Source organism: Notamacropus eugenii, chromosome X, assembly GCF_028372415.1.
Source record: "Notamacropus eugenii isolate mMacEug1 chromosome X, mMacEug1.pri_v2, whole genome shotgun sequence".
In the NCBI taxonomy this organism is placed as follows: domain Eukaryota; kingdom Metazoa; phylum Chordata; class Mammalia; order Diprotodontia; family Macropodidae; genus Notamacropus; species Notamacropus eugenii.
Window position 1 is genome coordinate 15,928,599 of NC_092879.1, and position 22,595 is coordinate 15,951,193.

The 22,595-nt window shown below is 40.4% G+C and overlaps 1 long non-coding RNA gene across 1 annotated transcript in view; it reads left to right on the forward strand.

Annotated features, from left to right (window-relative positions):
- Window positions 1–22,595, forward strand: part of LOC140515578 (uncharacterized) — a 385,043-nt gene that overhangs the window by 32,413 nt on the left and 330,035 nt on the right. The gene's annotated exons all lie outside the window — the stretch shown is intronic.

A 22,595-nucleotide genomic window follows, 5' to 3' on the forward strand; every position in this document is an offset into this window, starting at 1 on the left:
ATTTTGAGTATTTAAAATACTCAAAATAAATTTTTCACTAAAAGTCATTCTTAAAACAATATGGCTGTTAGTCTATACAATGTTCTCTTGGATTTTTTTTGTTTTCCTTTTAAAAAATATTTATTTATTTTTAATTTTCAACATTCATTTCCACAAGATTTTCAATTCCAAATTTTCTCCTCTCTCTCACCTCCCCTACCTTCTCTTATCCCCATCTTCTTTCTTTTCTTGTAGGGCAAGATAGATTTCTATACACCAACACCTGTATTTCTTATTTCCCAGTTGCATACAACACAATTCTGAACATTTTTTCCTAAAACATTGAGTTCCAACTTCTCTCCCTTCTTCCCTCCTCACCCATCCCCGCTGAGAAGGCAAGCAATTCAATATAGGCTATACATGTGCCGTTATGAAAAAGACTTCCTTAATAGTCATGTTGTGAACGGCTAACTATATTTCCTCCATCCTATCCTGCTCCCCGTTTGTTCTGTTCTCTCTTTTGACCTTGTCCCTCCCCAAAAGTGTTTACTTCTAATTACTCCCTCCTCCCACTTGCCCTCCCTTCTATCATTCTCCCACACTCCATTATCCACTTCTCTCCTACTTTCCTGTAGTGTGAGAGAGATTTTCACACCAAATTGAGTGTGCATGTTATTCCCTCCTTAAACCAAATGTCACGAGAGTAAGCTTTACTATTTCCCTCTCACCTGCCTCTTTTTCCCACCATTGAAAAAGTTTTTTCTTGCCTCTTTTATGAGAGATAATTTACCCCATTCCATACCTTTCTTTCCCCTCCCAGTGCTTTCCTCTCTCAGACCTTAATTTTATTTTTAGATATCATCCTTTCCTATTCAACTCACCCTGTGCCCTCTGTCTATATATATATATATATATATATATATATATATATATATATATATGTGTGTGTGTGTGTGTGTGTGTGTGTGTGTGTGTGTGTGTGTGTGTGTGTATACATATATATGTGTGTGTGTACATATATACACATATATACACACATATATATGTATATATACATATATATGTACACACATATATGTATATATCTATGTATATAATTTCTCCAACTACCCAAATACTTAGAAAAGTCTCAGGAATTACAAATATTATCTTTCCATGTAGAAATATAAACAGTTCAACTTTAGTAAGTCCGTTATGATTTGTCTTTCCTGTTTACCTTTTCGTGCTTCTCTTGAGTCTTGTGTTTGAATGTCAAATTTTCTGTGCAGCTCTGCTCTTTTCATCAAGAATGCTTGAAAGTCCTCTATTTCATTAAATGACCATTTACCTCTGAAATATTATAATCAGTTTTACTGGGAAGGCGATTCTTGGTTTTAATCTCACTTCCTTTGACTTCTGGAATATCATATTCCAAGTCTTGTGATGCTTTAATGTAGAAGCTACTAGGATCCTCTTTGAATTTCCACAATACTCGTACTGCTTTTTTTCTGGCTGCACACAACATTTTTCCTTGCTCTGGGAACTCTAGAATTTGACTACAACATTCCTAGGAGGTTTTGGGGGGATATCTCACTCAGGAGGTCGTTGGTGGATTATTTCAATATTTATTCTACCCTCTTGTTCTAGAATATGAGGGCAGTTTTCCTTGATAATTTCATGAAAGTTGATGTCTAGGCTCATTTTCTGATAATGGCTTTCAGGTAGTCCCATAATATTTTAATTGTCTCTCCTGGATCTCTTTTCCAGTTAAGTGGTATTTCCAATGAGATGTTTCACATTGTATTTTGTTTTTTCTTTCTTTTGGTTTTATTTTGTAATTTCCTGGTTTCTCATATAGTCATTAGCTTCCAACTGCTCCATTCTACTTTTAAAGAGCTATTTTTTTCAGTGAGTTTGGAACCCCATTTTTCATTTGGCTAATACTGCTTTTTAAAGCATTCTTCTCCTCATTAGTATTTTGGACCTCATTTGCCATTTGGATTAGTCTATTTTTAAAGGTGTTTCTTTCTTCAACATTTCTTCGGGTCCCCTTTAGCAAGCTGCTGCCTTACTTTTCATGATTTTCTTGCATCACTCTCTCTCATTTCTCTTCCCAATTTTTCCCTCATTTTTCTTACTTGATTTTCAGGTCTTCCATGGCCTGAGACCTCTGCATATTTTTTTAGAGGTTTTGGATGCAGAAGCCTTGACTTTGATGTCTTCCTCTGATGGTATGCATTGTTCTTCCTCATCTGAGAGGATTGGAAGAAAATACCTTTTCACAAAGAAACTAACCTCTTGTAGTCTAATTTTTCTCGTTTTCAGGGCATTTTCACAGCCTGTTACTTGACTTTTGAGTCTTTTGTCAAGTGGAGGGGATATGCATGGACCTGAAAGCTCTCAGTTCCTCCAAGGCAGCACAATCAAGTGAGAAGAGTTTACTCCTCTCCTGGCCTGTGCTCTGATCTGTGATCAACCACAGAATCTGCATGTAGAATTCCTTCTACAGGGCTTCCACCAGCTCCACCACACCAGCCCTCTTCCTCACTCCAGGACCACTACTCCGGGCTGAGGCCCAGATGTGCTGCTCAATTCTCCAGGGTCTTTAGGGCGAGAGTTCAAAAAATGGACCCCATACAGCAGTGGCTGCCACGGTTCTGGGCTCAAAATTAGGGCCAGACCCTATTCCCTTCTCAGCCAGGTGAAAGAGCTTCCTCACTGATCATTGAAGCTGTCTTTGACATTTGTGGCTTGAAAAATCTGAGACTCGCAGCTCCTGCCTCTGATTTTGTGATTGCTGATTGTGTAATCAGCATCATTTTCTGTATGAAATTGTATGTCTTGCCTTTACTGGAGTTGATAATTCTTCCAAGGAACTTAGGGACTCGTCAGAGTGTGATACCTCAAAACCATAATAAGTCTTTTCAACTTGTTTGGAGTGGACCCGAGTCTTTGAAATTCTTTAGAGACATCATGTGGTAAATATACCTCATCCTCATGCATCACATTGGTTTCCCTGGGTTGGTATTTGTCTCTTTGAAAACTCCAGTGTTTCCAACCCCAAGGTAGGCCTATTTACCCTTCTCTTAGCTGGGAGGTCCTTCTTGGGTCATAGGACCTAGAGCCCTTGCAGCAGGCAAATTCCCTCTAGACAGAGGACACTCTCTGGGAATTGCACAGGGAGTTCTCTCTGAACTCATCTTTCTTCACCTCAAAGTGGGATGCCACTGGAGAGGTGAACTGTGGCTATAGGTGGAAATTCTGCAGGCTTACAGCACCACTCATTACTGTTAATCATCTTAAGATTCATTCCCTCTGTCCTCCAAGACTCACCACTGGTCTGTCTCTTGCATAATTGGAACAAATCTGGCCAAGGATATTTAAAAAGAAAATACATCATACTTTTCTTTAATAATGCCTGGCCTCAATATTATCTGGGAGACCACGAGAAATGGCCTAAGGATGGATCAATCAATTACAACACCATTTATCAACTTGACCTTTATTGCAGCAGGGAAATGAAATGGACCGAAATATGGAAAGCACAGGCTTTTAGGGATCTCTCCCAAAATACATCTCTAAGACAACAGTGTAGGATGTTTATGGCCACATTCATTAGAGGAATTCCTAAAGGGGAGGACCAATTTGAACTTTTCTGATGTTCCTCTTCTCTCAAACAGCCAAATTCCACAACCACCAAGCACATGCCAATCCTTAATCCCTCCCACACAAGGAGTCGGGCCCTCTTTCTCCCTCCACAAATCCCTGACTCGACCACCCCCACCAATAGACTTCCCCCTTTAAGGGAAATAGCAGTCCCATCAGGAGGGACAATTAGAGTTCATGTCCCCATCTCAATATGTGACCTTGCCCAGGTTAAGGAAAAGCTTAGTTGTTACTGTGAAGAGCCTACCAAATTCACGTAGGGCTTCAGGGAGTTAGCTTTGCAATTTGGGGGGAATAAAAATATCATTATCTCTATGTATTGCACAACTGAGGAGAAAAAGAGAATCAGAGATTTAGCTTAAAGGTTCAGGGATGAATTGACTCTGTCTTCCCTTTCAAGGTATCCCCCAGGAGTCACTGAGGTTCCAGTTGCAGACCCCAGATATGATTGCCAAGAGGAGACGAGAGGTAGGGAAAAGAGGGACCATATGCTAAATTGCCTCATTGAAGAAATGGTTAGAAGGGCTTTAAAAAACAGGTCAATCAAGAAAGCCTCAAGGAAATCACCCAGGGGTCAGAGGAGAGCCATGCCCTCCTGAAAATTTACCAATCTAGACCCCATTTCACTTGAAGTGATTACAAGCCTTGGTATGCACTTTACTAGTCAGTCTGCTCCAGACATTCAAAGGAAACTGCAGTAGTCAGCTTTAAGTCCTCAGACACTGCAGACTCAAATATTGGAAATACCTTTTGGGGTACTCAACAGTAGGGACCACACCTCAGTAGAGAAAAGGGACCACAGGGCCAGGGCAAGGGAGAGAGAACAGGCTCAAATCCTGGCTGCCACCATATCTGAGTTCCAGAAGGACCTTTTCCTAAAACTCCTGGATAAACTTCATGCTTTCACTGTCACAATCAGGGTCATTGGTCTCCTAACTGTCCCCTGCCTAAGCAAAAACCTCCAGGTCCATTCCTTGTCTGCTAACAGGAGGGGCACTGGAGACGGGACTACCCTGAAAAAAAGAAGACAATAGCTGGATGACCATTTATCTGTTATGTTGCTCTGGGGATTCCCTTCACATATAGATTGGACTGAATGGCAACTATGGTCTCTTCTAATGATCAAGTCTTAGACAAATTATGGGAATCGAGGCTGACGAGGAAGTCTAAGCACAATATAGAATATAATTTTTTTAATTTAATCAATTAATTTGGTTTTAGTTTTCAACAATCACTTCCCATAAGTCTTAAAATTTCTTTCTTCATCCTCTCCCTTTTCCCTCTCCCTTCCCTCCCCAAGACATGGAATCTTATGTGGGTTCTACACATATATTCTTATTAAACACATTTTCACATTAGTCATGTTGCACAGAAGAATAAAAATGAATTGGAGAAACCATGAGAAAAAAAACAAAATAAAACATAACCCAAGAGAAAAGAGTCTTCTTCATTATGCATTCTGATTCCATAGTTCTATCTCTGGATGTGGATGCCATTTTGCCTCGAGTCCTTTGGGGATGATTTAGGTCCTTGCATTGCTGTGAAGGGTTTAGTCTATCAGAAACAGCCCTCACACACTGTGGCTGTTACTGTCTACAGTGTTCTCCTGGCTCTGCTTATTTCATTCAGCATCATTTCATATAAGTCTTTCCAGGTTTCTTCTGAAGTCTTCCTGTTCATCATTTTTTATAGCACACTATTATTTCATTACATTCATATACCACAGCTTATTGAGTCATTGCCCAATTGATGGACATCCCCTCAATTAACAGTTATTGGTCACCACAAAAAGAGCTGCTATAAATATTTTTGTCCATGTGGGACATTTTCTCATTTTCATGATCTCTTTGGCATACAGCCCTAGGAAAGATATTTCTGGGTCAAAGGGTATGCATAGTTTGGAGCCCTTTAGGCATAGTTCAAGATTGCTCTCTGAAAAGTTTGAATCTTTTCACAGTTCCACAAACAATGATGTAGTGCTCCAACTCTCCCACACTATCTCCAACATTGATCATCTTCCTGTTTTGTCATGTTAGCCAATCTGATAAGTGTGATGTGTGGTACCTCAGAGTGGTTTTGATTTGCATCTCTCTAATCATTAGTGATTTAGTGCATTTTTTCATTTGACTATAGATAGCTTTGATTTCTTCCTCGGTAAACAGCCTGTTCATCTCCTTTGACCATTTATCAATTGGAGAATGAGTTGTATTCTTGTACATTTGACTCAGTTCTCTATGTATTTTAGAAATAAGGCCTTTATCACAGACACTAGTTGTAAAAATTCTTTCCCAGTTTTCTGCTTCCCTCGTAATTTTGGTTGCATTGAGTTTGTTTGTACAAAAACTTTTCAATTTAATGTAATGAAAACTATCCATTTTGCACTTCATAATGTTATCTATCTCTTGTTTGGCCAAATATTTCTCCATTCTCCATAAATCTGACAAACACAGTAGCCCTTGCTCCTCAATGCATTTAGACAATCAGCTTTTATACCTAGATCATGTACCCATTGGGCTTTACTGTTGTGTGCAGTGTCAGGCATTGGTCTATGCCCAGTATCTGCCACACTTTTTTGCAGTTTTCCCAGCAGTTTTTGCCAACCAGTGAGTTTTTATCTCGGAAACTAGGGTCCTTGTGTTTATCAGACTATAGACTGCTATATCCCTTGTCAACTGTGTCTTGAGGACCTAACTTATTCCACTGATCTCCCCCTCTATTTCTTAGACAATACCAAGTGGTTTTATGATTGCTGGCTGCCTTATAATACAATTTGAGATCTTATATGGCTAGGCCACCTTCCCTAGCATCAACATAGAGTTTAAAAAGCTATTCTCCTGGGGCTGGAGGAGACTTTAGTTCTCAGTAAAGCTCTCCCTGGACACATCTGAGGATACATGTACAGCCCTGGCAGACTGTAGGATAATCCACAATCTCTGATTACCAGTTATAGCCACAAGAGGAGTCCAACCACCTGCCACCTCTAATCTTTTCCTCCAGGTGTTTTACTGCCTTATCTAGGTTAGAGTGCCTGGCTCTAAGGGAGCAGGTGATGGAGATAGTTCACAGGAAGTGCTTCCCCCAGGGAAGACTCTGGGTGCTGAGCCTGAAGCAGGACCATTGTTCTGGGAGAGGCACATGTATTTGAGAGACTCTTGGGATCCAGTTGCTGAGCTACTTCCAATATGGTCTTAGGAGTAATGCTGGTTGAGATGGTGGGGATAGTGTGACTTGCCTGGTACTAGCAGGCTCCTGGATCACCCTCAGTGACACTTGCTGCTTAGGGAAGAATACATGAAGGGGTTGGAGAAGGTAAAACCTTCTAATTTCAAAAAAGGGGAATGGAAATGAATCTGCAAATTATAGATCAATGAACTTCAAGTCTGATTTCTGTGAGCTATTCTAGAATATGTTTCTGGGTAGATTGGCATTCTCAGTGGCCAAAATATAGCACCAAAGGGCTTGACCGAACTAGAGGCCAGGTGGTTGTGGAGAGAAACTCAGAAGTCAAGTAACTGGCTGGGAAAATGCCCAAAAATGGGGGAAAATAAGACCATAGAAGGTTACTTTCTTGGCGAACAGGTGTCTCCCCCCATCCTTTCTGATGAGGAAGAACAAGGCATACTGTCAGAGGAAGTCAAGGCCTCTGCTTCCAGGGCCTCCAAAGGGAACTTAAACTGGGATCAGGCAATAGAAGACCTTAAAAACAAGTTAGCAGCTTACTAAAGGAGAACCAAAAAAATGATGAGGAAAATAACAGCTTTAAAAGGAGGCTAACTCAATTGTAAAAAGAGGTCCAAAAAGCCAATGAGGAGAAGGAGGTTTTAAAAAGCAGAATTATCCAAATAAAGGAGAAAGTACAAAAGCTCACTGAACAAAATAATTCGTTGAAAGAGATCATTGAGTTCAGGAAAATGAATGACTATGAGTTAAACCAAGCAGTTAGTAAACAAAACCAAAAATTTGACAAAATAGAAGATAATGTGAAACATCTCATTGGAAAAACAACTGACCTGGAAAATAGATCCAAGAGAAACAATTTAAAAATTATGGGACTACCTGAAAGTCATAATCAGAAAAAGAGCCTATATATTATCTTCCATGAAATCATCAAGGAAAACTGCCCTGATGTCTAGAATCAGAGGACAAAATAAATATTGAAAGAATTCATCGATCACCTCCTGAAAGAGACCTGAACAGAGAAACTCCTAGGAATATCATGGTCAAATTTCAAAGTTCCTAGATCAAGGAGAAAATACTGCAAGCTAGAAAGAAACAATTCGAGTATTGTGGAAATACAATCAGGATAACACAGGATCTGGCAGCTTCAACATTAAGGGATTGAAGGGCTTGGAATGGGATATTTCAGAGGTCAAAGGAAGTGGGATTGAAACCAAGAATCACCTACCCAGAAAATCTGAGTATAATACTTCAAGGGAATAGATGGTCATTCAGTGATATAGACAACTTTCAATCATTCATGTTGAAGAAAAGACCAGATCTGTATTTAAAAATTTGACTTCCCAAGACAAGAATCAAGAGAAGCATGAAAAGGTAAACAGAAAAGAAAAATCATAAAAGACTCTCTAAAGCTGAACTGTTTACATTACTACATGGAAAGAAAATATTTTTAACTCTTGAGTCTTTTCTCAGTATTTGGGTAGTTGGAGAGATTGTACATACACACACACGTACAAATAAATAGATAGAGAGTACAGGGTGTGTTATATCAGAAGAGATGATACACACACACACACACACACACACACACACACAAATAAAATAAAAATTAAGTGTTGAAGGAGGAAAATACCGGGAAGAGAAAGGGAGAAATGGAATGGGGCAGGCTACAACTCATAAAGGAGATAAGAAAAATCTTATTCAGTGGAGGAGAAAAGGGAGAAGAGGAGAGGGGAAAAATGAAGCTACTCTCTCCACATGTGGCTGAAGGAGGGAATAACATGCTCACTAAATTTGATACGAAAATTTATATCACACCACAGGAAAGTAGGAGAGGAGGCGACAAGTGGGGTGAGGGGAATGTTAGAAAGGGAGGCAAATGAGAGAAAGGAGTCACTAGAAATAAACACTTTCTAGAAGGCACAAGGTCAATTGTGGGGGAAAAAGTAAGGGGGGATAGAGTAGGACAGAAGGCAATATAATTAGTATTATACAACTTGATTATTATGGAAGACTTTTGCTAAAGAGCACATATTTAGTCTGTATTCAATTGTTTCCCTTCTCAGTGGGGCTGGGTAGGGAGGGGGGAGGGAGAGAAGTTGGAATTCAAATTATAACACCAAAGTAACTTTGCTGCTGACCTATATGCATAGTAACAAAAGCATTGGGTGTGAGGTGGGGGATAAGGCTAACTTTAACTGCTCAGAGTGTTTTTGTTATGGTTTAAATTCATTATCAGCTAATCCAGAATATTTTAAAGGCTATCTGAACTCTAATTTAGACAATCTAAACAAAGGGGTAGACATGGTGATACCTAGGGCCACCTGAGGACACTCTGCCTATATTTCTTCTGGGAGAGTGAAATGTAGTGGCTGTGACTCAAGAACTGTCAGCCTTCCCTGAAAATGCAGAGGTTTTAGTCAGCCCACTACAGCCCTAGATGACTTAGATGTCTATGGGAAAATAAATATATACAAGATAGGAAAAAAAGAGTGACAATACCACTACCAGAAGAACCCTGTTGTCAAGCCTAGTGAGAGCAGTTTGGTGCCATCACCAGAAGCATCATTGAGGGTCATAATTTTCCCTTCACAACTGTCCCCCAACATGGGCTCTTTTTGCGTGATTACTAGGGGCTCTCATTCCCCACTCCTATCCCCAGCAATGGGGATCTATGTATGAGAGAGTGTCCTCTGTGTATATTATGAGGGAATGGTCTATTGCAGACTTTACTCTGCTATTTCATTAAATGCCTTTGGTTTGAACAATTTCTGTCTTTTGATTGACTAGAGAAAAACGGGGGCTCCTGAGCTCTCATTTTGTGTCTGTGGACACACGGAGCATCTTGAAGGTAGGGCAGGTACTGGAAGAAGAGATGTCACAGGTGATCCATGCTATTAAAGAGACGTCCAGTGAACATCTAACAAAGAGAATGGTGAAAGAAAAGAAACAGTATGAGAACAGACCAAGTCAGACTAACTTCATTTCCATTTTTTGACAGAGTTGCTAAAATGATTTTCTCTAGATTTCTTCAAAATATTTGATAAAAGATTACAGCTCTTTTATTAGAAATGGTGTGGCAATATAGCCCAGATGACGGTGAAATTAGACTTAGAATTGCATGAATGAATGGAGTATAAGGGTTGCATGTCAGTTGGGAAGGTGGTCTGTGGTAGAAAGCCAGAAAGGCTTGTCATTGACCAATTGCTGCTTAAGGTCAAGCACAATGGGAAGCAGAACGATGATATCACAACAAGAACCACCAAATGGAACTTTTTCAGCTTGACTTCAAAGAAGGAGGTAATAGGCCATCTATGCTCTAAACGAGAATTTTTCTGTCCCTCTCAAGCTGCTAGTGCCTTTTCGCTGAAATTATCTCATTTTAAATTTCTATATAATTTGTATATACAAATTAATATATTTTGTACAAAGATACAGAGATACGGAAACAGAGCCACATTCTCTCACAAACACACTTAATATTTTTGTGTTTATGTATGCACACACATAATATATTTACCTACATACATATGTATAAGTATAAATATATATGTATACTCCATGATAGGATATATGTTCCTCAAAGGTGAGATTGGTTGGGTTTTTTCTTTTTGGTATCCCTAGGGCCTAACACAATGTCTGGCAAATAGCAGGTACTTAGTAAATGCCTGTTGCTTAGTTGCTTCATCTTTCAGGGCAGGAAGGCCTTTCAGTTTTCATCAAATAATATCACAGACAACACTGTTTATCTTTGCTTATGTTTCAGCCTGGCAGAGAAAATGTTGTAACTGAATATATAAATGTATAAATAATCTTGAGGTCACAGATCTATCCAACAGAGTCTCCCATTTTCTACACTGTCCCTCTCAAACCACCCTCTCCTCTCAATCAGTCCTGAATATGTTGCTCTGGTTCACAAGGTCCCTGCTCTGTCACATTTACCTTCGTGTCTTGCTTTATATTCTCTTGGAAACAGGCACCTGGATTATATCTCATTGCAATCCTTGACTCTCTTATGCTATTCTGTGTACAGCACTCAGGCCATCCCCTCAAGGAAGTCATTGACATTCCAGCCTTGAAGAACTTCTTCAATCCAGCTCCATTGACCCTCCCCTGAAACAAATTCTTCCCCTATCAGTTCCTGCACTGGACTGAAAATGTGGAGGAAATCTTCCTATAACTTCCAATACTCAACAAATGTTCCCCTCCAAGGAAATTTGTACTGGGTCGTAAGAGCTCAACAGCATGGAGCTGTCCCTTCCAAAGTGCTTATCTGGCTTTTGGTTCTCATCCTCCCATTTCCTCTAATCCACCTTACTTAAAATATAGCCCTGATGTGATCCAAGAGGTTCAGGGACCTCTCAAGGCCTGAAAGGCAGGAAAGGGTCATCTGGGATATATTCACAGATTTAAGTATTCTTTAAGTCAAATTGACAAAGATTTATTTTAATTCCAATATGGCAGGCAGAGCTCCTCAAGCAACTTGCAACTTCATGGGAATGATGCTAAACCTTATATAGAAAAAGTAGTGAATTGTCTGGAAGACATGCGAACTAGGTGATTACATGCAACCTTGGTCACAAGTATCATTCACTACTGGAAAATAGGGGGGAGGAGGTGTTACCTAAGGTCTCTTATTTCTGTAACAAGATAGCTTTGGGAGCTGATGTGTATAGCTTGATCTCTGGATTATGTACAGTAACTATGTGAATCATTTCATGATAGTTCTGCTTAATATAAGGTACTTCTGTTTATAGAGGGAAATTCTACAGAGTTCCACTTATTCTTGTATCAGGGAGAGATGGTTTCCCTCACTGGGGCCCACTCATGAGTTATTGCTAGGCATAGTGTTCTTGGGCTGGGGAGACAACTGTGAGGGATAGTGTTGTGAGGCTGGGGAGAAATGTGATCTTGGAAGTGGGGTCCAAGCAAAAGCACCTAAGCACACCCCATTACCCCTCCTATGGAACTCTCTCTGTCCTTCCAGGCAAGGCAGTCAGGGCCTCTCTACAGGTACAGGTGTGTCTAGTGGAACTCCTCAACTGAGCTGGATGGAAGGGAAAGAATGAGGGACTAATCTCTCTGTACATTATGCTTGGTGCCTTCTGCTATCATAAATAGTGCTATTATCCCCACATTTAAAATCAGTTTGTCCCATTTCCTCATGTTGCCATTTAATCCCATTTCACACTAGATAGATCATTGTTACTGTTACTGCAGGAATTTACATTGTGTACATACTAACTTGAAATGTGAATGATGAAAAAAGTGACAAAACTCTCAGTTCTGGAGTGCTCCTAAAAGGAGAGCTTATATTGTGTTTACTTGCTGAATGAAATGAAATATGATACTATATGTAAAGCCCTTCCTACTACTCTCATTACTGAATAGGGTGAAAGCTCTTGAATATGTATGATCTAAGTATTGAAGGACCAGGGTACTTGCAGTGGGATATGTCTGATTTTTGATAGATCCAGTCAAGGGTTCCCACAAGGAGGTCTTTGATATTGCTGACCTTTCCATGGCTTCTTCTAGACCCGTCCCACCTTAGTGCAGAGCAGCCCACATTCACTTTTCCAGATGTTGCTCCCATTCCAGCACGGCTACCATCTGCTGCACCTCTGGGATCTTTGCCAGGTGTATGTATGGAGACAAACATGAGGCATTGAATGGGATGTGTTATTCTGGGCCATCTCTTAATGTTAGCAAGAATCCACAGTCCTGCTACAAGTGTGCAATATAACAATGGAGTTACTCCTGTATATACTTGTATGTTTACTCTGTGTGTACTTTGACCTTTTGTGATACATAGGAGTTCCTTAAACCCTAACTGAAAAATATTTATTGATGCCCTTAAGGAAGCCAACTAAACCCCTTCCTTAAGGGAGGGTATGTTTCCATGAGAATGTGTGGGGGCAACAAAATTAGGAGAGCGTTCCTGTTTAAAGACCTCCAGCAAGTCCTTGTATTTTGGTGACAATCCTTTCTCTCTGCTCCTGAAGGAAGTCTGCCTGGTTGAAAAAAAATCTCTGGGATCTCCCGAACATGTTAGGGAACTTTTCCAAGCAGAAGCCTACCTTGGCTGGAGTTCCGCACAGCACTTGTTTTATGTGGCCATAACCACAGTAACCTCAATACTGCCTCAGCTACAGCCATGCCTGTAACTCTCAGTCATCCACTCATACCTTAGAACACTCTGCCTGCCAAATCGGGGGAACTTTTCTGACTTCCCAGGCCCCCTTCCAGACAATGACCTTCTATAAGTAGCTGAAATGGTTTTACCTAGATTTCTTCAAAATATTTGATAAAAGATAACTACTCTTTTATTAGAAATGGTATGGTGATGTAGCCCAGATGATAGTGAAATTAGACCTACAGTTGGCTGAATGATTGGAGTATAAGGATTACATGTCAACTGGGAAGGTGGTATCTAGTGGAAAGACTGAAATGCTTGTCATTGACCCATTGCTGCTTAATGCCAAGCTCAATGTGAGGCAGAAGGGTGATATCACAACAAAAACCACCAAATGGAACCTTTTCAGCCTGAGTTCTAAGAAGAAGGAGGTAATAGACCACCCACACTCTACACAAGGACTTTTCTGTCCCTCTGCAGCTGCTAGTGCCTTTGTCTTGAAATTATTTCATTTTAAATTTCTATGTAAGTTGTATTTACAAAATAAATATATTTTACACATACACAGACACAGAGATAAAGAAACATAGACCCACACTCTCTCACAAACACACTATATATATATATATATATATATATATATATATATATATATATATATATATATATATATATATATATATATATATATATATATATATATATGTATATGTATCTATGTATGCACACATGCATAATACACACACACATATGTATTATATATATATATATATTCCATGATAGAATATGTGTTTCTCAAACGATGAGATTGGTTATTATTTCATATCATTATGGCCTAGCACAGTCTGTGGTAAATAGTAGGTGCTTAATAAATACCTTTTGCTAAGTTGCTTCATATTTCAGGGCAGGAAGGTCTTTAAATTGTCATCAAATAATATCATAGACATGAATGTCTCTCTTTGCTTATGTCTCCACTTGGCAGGAAAAGTGTTATAACTGAATATATAAATTGGCTATGATATTTCGGGCATTTGCTATACATAATTACAATCCTTCACTCCACTATGCTGTTCTATGCACAGCACCCAGGCCATCCCCTCAAGTAAGTCATTGACATACCAGCCTTGAAGAACTTCCACAATCCAGCTCCATTGTCCCTCCCCTGAAGCAAATGCAGCTGAGCTCTTGTGACCCAGCATAAGTTTACTTGGAGGGGAACATTTGTTGAGCACTGGAAGGAATAGGGAGATTTCCTACACATCTCCAGCCCTGTGCAGGAACTGCTAGGAGAAGCAAAGTGTTGATCTGACTTGGGGCTCTCATTCTCCCAATTTCTCTAATCCACCTTTCTGAAAATATCCCCCTAATGAGGTATGAGAGGTTCAGGGATCCCTCAAGGACCGGAAAGGCAGGAAAGGGACACCTGGAATGTATTCACAGATTCAAGCATTCTTTAAGTCAAGTCCACAAGGGTTTATTGTAATGCCAGTATGGCAGGTAAAGCTCCTTAAGCAACTTGCAACTTAACAGGAATGATGCTAAATCTTATATAGGAAAAGTAGTGCATTATCTGGAAGATATGCAAATTAGGTGATAACATGCAACCTTGGTCAGAAGCATCATTCACTAATGGAAATAGCGGGGAGGAAGTGTTTCCTAAGGTCTCTTATTTCTGTAACAAGATAGTTTTGGGAGCTGTTGTCTATATCTTGATCTCCAGATTGTATACAGTAACTGTGAAAATCCCTTCATGATAGTCCTGCCTAATACAAAATACTTCTGTTACTGCAAGGGAAATTCTACAGAGTTCCAATTGTTCTTTTGACAGGGAGAGATGGTTTAGCTAACTGGGGCCCACTCATGAGTTATTGCTAGGCATAGTGTCCTTAGGTTGGGGAGAAAACTCTCAGGTATAGTGTTATGAGGCTGGGGAAAAATGTGATCTTGGAAATGAGGTCCAAGGAAAAGCACCTAAACACACCACATTACCCCTCCTATGAAAACTTCTTTGTCCTTCTAGGGACGGCAGTCAGGGCCTCTCTACAGGTACAGGTGTGTCTAGTGGAACTCCTCAACTGAGCTGGATAGAACGGAATGACTAATGGACTAATCTCTCTGTTCATTATGCTTGGGACCTTCTACTACAATAAGCACTGCTATTATACACACTTTTACAATCTGGTTCTAACATTTCCTCATAATCCCGTCTAATCCCATTTCACACTGGGTAGATCATTGTTACTGTCACTTCAAGAATTTACCTTGTGTACACACTAGCTTGAAATATGAATCAGGAAAAAAGTGACAAAACTTTCAGTTCCAAACTGGAAGAGTGATAATTTGTTTAGTTGCTGAATGAAATGAAATGTAATACCATATATAAAGCCCTTTCCACTGCTCTCATTATTGAATAGGATGAAAGCTCTTGAATATGTATGATCTAAGCATGGAAGGGCCAGGGTGCTTGCAGTGGGATGTGTGTGATTTTGATAGATCCAGTCAAGGGTTCCCACAATGAGGTTTTCAATATTGCTGGCCTTCCCACTGCTTCCCTTAGACCTGTGCTGCCTTAGTGCAGAGCAGCCCAGATTTCCCTTTTCCAGATGTTGCTCCCATTCCAGAAGGGCTGCCATCTACTGCACCTCTGGGATCTTTCCCATGTGTATGCTTGGAGACACATCTGAGGTACTGAAAGGGATGTGTCATTCTGGGCCATCTCTGACGTTAGCACGAAACCCCAGTCTTGCTACAAGGGTGCAGTATAACAATGGAGATATTCCTGAATATACTTGTATGTTTACTCTGTGTGTATTTTGACCTTTTGGGATACATAGTGTTAGCAGTCCCTTAAACACTAACTGAAAAATATTTATTGATTCCCTTAAGGAAATCAACTGAACCCCTTCTTTAATGCAGGGGATATTTCTATGAGAATGCCTGGGGATAACAAAATTAGGAGAGAGCTCCTGGTTAGAGACCTTCAGCCACTCCTTTTATTTTGGTGAGAATCCCTTCTCTCTGCTCCTGAAGGAAGTCTGCTTGGGTGAAAGAGAAGTCTCTAGTGACTCCCCAGCATGCTTAGGGAACTTTTCCAAAGGGAAGCCTACCTTGGCTGGAGCTCCACAGAGCACTTGTTTTATGTGGCCACAACCACAGTAGCCCTAATATCACCTCAGCCACAGCCATGCCTGTAACTGTCACTCATCCACCCATGCCTTAGAACTCTCTGCCTGCCAAATCATGGGGAACCTTTCTGACTTTCCAAGCCCCTTTCCAGAAGATGGCCTTCTTAGAGTTACCACCCTCTTATATAGAGCTCGTATATAGACCTGTTATATAAGGTCCTCTCTTATTTCTGTAAAAATGGACAACAGACTTAGAACGTATCCTCAAAAAGAACTACCTAATAATGAAACACTGATCCCATAGACAGCAAAAATGGACAGAAATATTTCTGGAACACAAAGATGTAACATTTCACTAAGCTATAGTAAAAGGGAGTCAACAGAAATGAAATAGATCCACACTCCTGGATGTGTCCAGTGTATCTGAAAGTGGTCAATTGATTGGGGAAGCCTATAAAACAAGCAAAGATCCGAGAGTGGAGTCCAGATGCACTCCATAGTGATGTTCCACAGAATTCATCGAAGAATGTGTGTACAGAGAACCATGGAACACATGCTCATTTTGCGAGTTTCATTATAGAAATGGTGGGGTCTTTCTGATGGCAGTCCCACATCAGGTCATTGTCAACAGAAATTATAGACTGTGTTTCAGGGGCACAGATCTAGCAATCAGCACAGACAATGGAAGAAAGTGGTAGAAACTGAGCAACTCTTCACTGAAGGTTGTAAAACATTAGTACCTAATGAATACTTAGCAAGACATGATATGAACTGGTGACTGGAATTATGTATCAGAAGCGCAATATCTTTTAAATGTGAACAGTTGAGAAATGTTCCTGTTATACATGGATGCCTCAGGAAATCCTTGAGAATTAAAAAATAGATTGTACTGGAACTGGAACATTGTCATGGAACAAAATTATCCTTCCCATCTCCTAATCATAACACTGATCCATAAACATTCAAGGACTATGTTTTTAATAGCATACCAAGTGTTCCGAATCTCAAAGTTGCCTAGATGAACAGCTTGTAACATATAGAGACTTAGGGGAAGACCTGAAAACTGTGTGGAAACAGCATGTGATCCCTACAGTCCTTTCACCTCCAAGCATTGTCCTAAAGATGTATTCATGAGTCTGCAGCAGATTAGTTAACATCTTATACTTTGATTGAGTTACAAAGACAGTAATTTTGTGCAATGATCTGAAGAATATTAGATGGAAAAGAATCAATAGCCCAATAGGTAAACTCCATCAAAAAAACTGACAGATGATTGATAACGACCATAAGAATAAATCCTTCTATAGTGCTTCATGACATAAAAAAGCACTTCGCAAACATCTCATTTGGACCTTACAACCACATTGTTATTTACTTGGCAGAGTTATTGTTACTCAGTGTTGCAGATATGAAAATTGAGGTTTAGAAAGTTTAAGTGGCTTGCGCATGGTCACACAGTGAATACAGCAGAAAGTCAGTCGAGGGCGTGTGCATTCAATTCTGGGTGTCTCTGAGGCACGGGCAGGGAGGGGCCACTTACCCAGTGTGGTATAGTTTTATAAAAAAATTTACTAAGTCACTTGGTAGAGACTGAGGCAGAAAGGAGGGTGTGGCTCCTTCTTGTCCAGATTCTGGAAGGTTTATATGACATAGGATTTAGACCAGGGAACCCACACATAAATGGCAGGGCCAGAGACACTGCCTCCCTGGGTGCTCCATGTTCCTCCCCAACCTGCCGGATCTTTGTCTCCTCTTGCCTGGAGAAAGGAAGCTGAGTCCCGCCCCTTCCCTCCTCTGGGAATTGGGAGGAATCCAAGTCACATTCAAGGGCTGCTGGTTTGCAGATGCAGCTGCAGGTACTTTGCTATTTCTTCCTTTTTGTGGAGTCCAGAACAGCCCTCACTCGACCTCCATCCTTCCCCCTCCTTTGTCACCTGCTTCCCTTCTTTTCCTTCCTTCCCCTTTTCCTCCTCTACCCCTATTCCCCCCCTTCCTCTCTTTGTCCTTCTCCTCCCAGTTCCTGTAAAGAGGCTGACCCTCAACAATCCCAAACTGAGTTCAGTTGCTCCCCCCCTTCCCCACCCACATCAGCCTCCCCACAGCAACCTGGGAGTCTAGTAAGCCCTAGGCCCACCTCCAAATGGAGAATGCACCTGCAGCCCCCTCCTCTAGATAGATTGGGTCATGAGGGCTGAGAGAAAGGAGTGCGTGGGGGGGAGGGGCTCCCACTGCTCTGGGCCCGATATCAGAGACCCCCTCTCTCTTCCCCCTTTATTTTGGGAAGAGACTACTCCCTCCCCGCATTTACATAACCTTGCCTGCCCCCTCCCAACCTATATTAAGTGTAAGTCTTCTTTGTCTGGAGGAGGATGTGAGTGGGGCAAGCAAGAGGAGGTCTGCATACCCCTCACCCAAGTCCCTTCCCTTTACCCTCCACACCTCACACTCCCCTCCCTTACCCCCATCTGCCTCCCATCTTGCAGGCTGACTAATTCTGAGGGTCCTGCTAGTGCCTAAGTGACTGGAAGTAGGTAAATGGCCCCTCCCTGCCCGTGCCTCAGTCTCTCCCTTTCTTCTCTTTGTCTTCTCTTCCTTGCACCCTCCCCCCACCCACAAACTTGTCTTACTTTGGATCTACCTCCCCAAATGCTTTGCCTTAGTGCCCAGAATGATGCATGTAAGGATGGGTGGAAGGGCCTGGGATTATCAATATCTTTGTTTATGAGTGTGTTGTGTATGGAGGTAGGATAATTTCTGTGTGTGTGTGTGTGTGTGTGTGCACTTGCATGTGTGCCCAGGTGTGTGTTCAGATGTAGACCTGTGTGTGCCTTCTCCTCCAGGATTGTTTTGGGTTTCCTGCCTTCCAAGGTCTTCGTCCGGAGGTCTGGGACTTGGAGAGGGGGAGGTGGGTGGGGTTGACTGGGTGAGGTGAAGGTCAGCAGGGAGAAAGGAAGAAGCCTTCCGAGGCACATCCTCCCCTCCTTTCTTCCTCCCTTCCTCCCATCCTTGGCTTGGCCTCAGGGTTGGGCAAAGAGGAGACAGAATAGGAAGTCTTTTCTTCCCCTTCTCCAAGTCATCTTTTTTTTCTGGAGCTGTTTCATTAAATTCTAGATTTATTTCTGTTCTGGTTTGAAGCAGAATCTGGTGAAAGGTGCATTTCCAGGTACTTTGTGGTTGAACAGAGAGGACTGTCTCTGAACCTGGAGATCTCTATGATTTAGGGAAATAGAGAAGAGAGATGTTTTCATGTGCACTTCTCTCATGGTGAGGTATTTAGCGCATTTTGTCAAAGGGCTATTCATACCTTGGATTTCTTTCTTTGAAAACTTCCTGTCCCTTTGACTATTGGAAAATTGCTCTTAATCTTAAAAACTGGAATCAGTTCCTTCTATATCTTGCCTATGCAAAAGTCCTCAGGGAACTTTATTACAAAGATGTTTTTCCTCATTTCACTGTGTTCCATGTTTGTAGAAAAACGTTTCAACATTATAAATGCAAATTCATCCATTAAAATTTCTGTTTCTCTCTGTTGCTGGTTCTGTCTTGACCTCTTCCCTTAATAGGAGCAAATAACAATTTGCTCTTTGCTCCTCTAAGTTTCTATTGATTCTCCTTTTACACCTAATTCATGTACCTTTTTATAGTTTAATTTGAAGGTCTGACTGCTTTTCCCTTATCCCATCTGTTTTTTTTTTTTTTGATTGAATAGTGTGTGCTCCCCTGACCTTCCTCCCTTTAACTTTTGTCTTCGGATTTATCAAACACGATTTTATTTTATTGGCTTCCTTCTGTACTTTGCATACCTAATCTTTTCTATTGATCACTCTTTCAATTTTTAACAAGTTCTAATTGTTTTCTGAACTGCTAGGTATTCTGCAGGGCCTGAAGACAGGCAGATTCACCTCCTTGAGTTCAATCCTGGCTGCAGAAACTTAACAAGCTTCATGACTCTGGGTGAGACCCAATTCTGTTTCCCTCAGTTCCTCACCTGTCCAATGAGATGCAGAAGGAAATGACAAACCGCTCCAGTATCTGCTAAGGAAAAGTCAGGCAGGACTAAACAAGTGACAATTGGTTTCATAAACACTGATCTATAGCAGGGTTTGAGATCTGCTACTGATAATCTCTAAACCCACATCCAGTTTTCTCCTTCCGCCTCCATTATTTCCCTTGAAATGCTTCACTTCTTTTTAAAAATGTTTATTAAAAATTTCCTTTTCTTCCATCACCTGGGTATCCCATGTATCCCTCCCTCTCTCCATCCTCCAGAGTCATGCCATATAACAAAATGTCATTTTGTTTCGGGGGGAAAAGAAAAACAAGCCCAAATGATCAATGCATTCAGGTAAAGGTATGCCATGGGTAACACCTGTGGACCTCTCACCTCCTGGATGGGTAGGGTGATGCTGTTTCCTCATCATTCCTTTCCAGGCCCATTTGATCTTGAACATTTTGTTATGGATACTTGGGTACATGTAGGTAAAACCCATTATTAGAAGGTGAGGGTGGGGAGCAGTGAGCAGGAGTGGAATGTCTGAAGATTCAGAGCTTTTCACACTTTTCACACTGCTGTTTTCAGTCGTAGTTCTGAGTGCTAAAAGTAATTAAATTCCATTTCAAATAATGCAATATTATCACACAGTAAGAAATGCCTCAATGAAGTGTTTCATACAAACTTGGGACATCCAGTATTAAGAATCAAAAGCCTATTATATAAAGGTTTAGACACACATACATAAATAAATATATATAGGCATATATATTTATATATAAAGGTTTCAACTTGCTCTTCTTGGCTCTAGAGGGCAGAACCATGAGCAATAGCTGGAATTTACAGAGGGGCCAATTTAGGCTTGATATCAGGAAAAACTTCCTAAATATGAGCATTCTCCAGAAGTTTAATGGGCTACCTTGAAGAACTGATGGTTCCCTCTCCTTGGATGGAAAAGGACCATTTGTCTTTTAGACTGGAAATTCCTTTCATGTATAGATGGCGTGTGGTGCCTGCTGTGATCCCTTCTAACTTTCAAGTTTTATGCAACTTCTGTGAACCAAGGCTGACAGGGAAATCTGAAGATAACATTTGGATTTCCTAGTAATGTGTTATTTTCTCCCAGTTACCTGTAAAGATAATTTTTAATATTCATTTAAAACTTTTTGAGTTCCAAATTTTCTCTCTCCTTTCCTCACCTTCCCCCTAAGAGAGTAAGCAATCTGGTATGGGTCATATATATTCAATCATAAAAGTTCTATTTCTCTATTAGTTATATTGTGAAAGAATATATACAGCCAAAGCCAAAAACAGAGGACAAATACAAAAAGTGAAAAAGAGTATGCTTCGATCATCATTTAGACTTTATCAGTTCTTTCACTGGAGGTAGAGAGCACTTTTCATATTGAGTACTTTGATATTCTCTTGAAGCATTGTGCTGTTGAGAACAATTAAGTCCTTCACAGTTGATCATTATATTGTATTGCTGTTACTGTGTACACTGTTCTCCTGTTTCTGCTCAATTCATTTTGCATCTGTTCAGATGACTCTTCCAGGTCATTATGAAATCTGGGTGCTCATCATTTCTGATACCACAGTAATATTGCATTCCAGGCATATGTCACAACTTCTTCAGCCATTTCCCAGTCAATGTCCTTCCCCTCAGTTTTCAGTTTTTTGGCACCAAAGAAAGAGCTGACAAGTAGTTTTGCACAAATAGGTCCAGTTTCCCCCCTTTTTGATCTCTTTGGGGGAGATCTATCTGCAATAGACTGCAGAGCCATATTGACAGATAAAAGACATATAACATTTCAGAAATCTTTGAGCATATTTCGAAATTGCTGTCCCGAATAGTTGGATTAGTTCACAGCACCACCAATAGTGCATGAATGCACCATTTTTTCCACATCCCCTCCAACATTTATTATATTCCTTTTTGTCATATTAACAAATCTCCTAGGTGTGAACTGGCACCTCACGTTTTAATTTGCATTTCTCTAAACAATAGTGATTCAGAGAATTTTTTTCCCTGTGACTACACAAAGCTTTGGCTTCTTTCATCTGAAAACTGCCAGTTCATTCCCTTTAACAATTTATTAAATGGGGTATAACTTGTATTTTTATAAATATATAACTCTTATAAATATAATGCAGTTCTCTAAATATTTGAAAAAAGAGACCTTTATCAAAGACAATTGTAAAAATATCTTTCAGCTTTCTTTCTAATCTTGGTTGCATTTATTTTGTTTCTGCAAAACCTTTCTAACTTAATACAATTAACATTGTCCGTTTGCCGTTTCATAATGTTCTCTAACTCTTCTGTGATAACAAAATCTTCCCTTGTGTATAGATCTGACAGGTGAAAACTTTTCCTGGCTCTCCTCATTAGTTTATGGTATCACTCCTTATGTCCAAATCATTTGCTCATTTTGATCTTACCTTATTGTTGTTGTGTTATTCATCCATCCTCCTGGAAGAGGCCTAATGACATCAGGAAGGTGATGTCTTTATTTGCAAGAGAATTGAATGTGAGGCAGGAATGTGC